Here is a 2,094-nt window from a genome sequence, read left to right on the forward strand (position 1 = left end):
CATTAGTTCTTATAATATTAGAGTACTATTGATTAGGTATGAAATACTACATTTAGTTATATGAAAAGCATAAAATAGCAAAACACATCATATCTAACCTATAACCCATACAGGATCTTCCACTGGTGAGCAAGACAATGTCTGCAGGATATACATTTTTAGATGTTACTAAGATCACATGGAATAGATGTGCCATCCCCATTTGAGAGATGAAGAAAGGAGAAAGCCCTATAAGAGCATGTCTAGAATTTGGACACATTCAGTCTGCATGCTGCAACACTGCCTCTTTGGTATAGGCTGAAATTGCAGAGTTTTGTGCCTTTGAAAAATTCAATTGAGGATTTCATGCATGCATACTTTTTGATCAAATTTATACCCATTGTCTCTCTTCCAGCTCATGCACACCACCTTCACCACTTTGACCTCAAAATATCATGTGCTAAAAAAGTAAAAAATAAAAACAAACAAACAAAAACCCCTCACTGAAGCCAAATAGTGCTATCCCTATGTGCATAGGTTTAAGAACATCTCCTGGAGCATGAGTCACTTCCAGAGGACCGGCATACCCAAAGGAAAGTGATTCTTTCACTTTAAGCAGCCATCAATATGCAAGAGCTCCTTAGATGGTGGTGTGAATTTTGCCACTATGTCTCCCGTAGAAGCTGAGATTTGTCCAGGTGATCTTGTGCAAGCCTTAGGCATGCAGAAACTGTGAGTTCACGTGTACGACATCTACTCTGTATCCACAAAACACTCTTTTGCTGCAGTCACCCACTACCTCTGGCTTAAGTGGTGATCTTTGAGCCCTGGGAGACATGATTTAGGGCTGAACACTTCACAATCTCTTATTATCTGAGCCCTAATCAGTTGTGGGTCTCTGCTAGTTGTCATCTAATACAAAAAGAAGCTTCTCTGATGAGGATTGAGAGATCTAATCCATGGGTATAAAGACAAGGACTTAGTGCACAGTTTAATATTAAGTCTATTTAATAAGATAATGTTACTAGGTTCTCCTCTAGGACCTATTCACTCATGAGCACTTGTCCCAGTTAACAGTGAAACACTTTGGCTATGTCTTGTGGAGAAGATTTAAGTTAACTCAGAAAGTTTTTGGTCACTCCCATTGCAGCCACGCCACTATTGAACCAAAGGTCATGGATTACTAGGAGTTGGTATTGTACTTCTCAGTGGAGTAACACTGCTGATTATTTTTCTGCTTTAAAAAAGCCATAATAACATTGTAAAGTATTCATACTCTCTTAGACAGTAATAAAGACCTTAAGATGTTCCTCCCATGTATGTAATTTTTTTCTATAAATGATTATTTTTATGACCAACAAGATGATGAGGGTTTTTCTGTCTGATTTACATGACTTGTTCAGTGAGGCTGGATAGGTTTCTCATTGTGGACACACCAAACTGCTGTAAATGCAAGGTGAGCAGCAGTGTATTTCCAGCCCCAGAAGGTGGAGCCTGGGGATCCACTGAACAAGCTGGCTAGCAGAATGAACCATACCAGTAACATCGGGGTTTGAGTGAGAGACCCTGCCTCGGTGAATAAGGTGAAAGAGAAATGCAGGATGAGTTCTAACACCAACCTTGGATCTGTGTAGAATGGAACAAAGAAAAACTTCATTGTATGTGGTGTGTTTGAATGTGTGTAGTGTGTTTGTTAATATGTATACAAGGCTGTTTGTGTGTCTCTATGTGTATGTGGGACACATGCAAGCACACTCACACCTAAAGACCAACAGCAATATTGGAGGTCATTCCTCTGGTTTTGTTTTTAAAGCTGAGATTCTCATTGGCCTGGAAGATGCCCCATAAACCAGACTGTAGGACCAGTGAAGCCCAGGAATCTGTCATTCTCTCCCTTCCCAGTACTGGAATTACAAGCAAGCACTTTTGTGCTCAGCTTTTTTTCTTTCCATGGGTTCTGGATACCCAACTCATGTCCCCATGCTTTAAAGACAAAGGCTTTACTAACTGTGCCATCTCTCCAGCCTCTATTTATCATTCAAAAATTCTACAAGAAACATAAAGCATATCTTTTCTCTACTAGCATAAAAAAAATCCCTGGGCTTTTCAGAAAGT

This window comes from Alexandromys fortis, unplaced genomic scaffold, assembly GCF_014885135.2.
Source record: "Alexandromys fortis isolate MF-2015 unplaced genomic scaffold, M_Fortis_MF-2015_v1.1 scaffold_278, whole genome shotgun sequence".
NCBI lineage: Eukaryota > Metazoa > Chordata > Mammalia > Rodentia > Cricetidae > Alexandromys > Alexandromys fortis.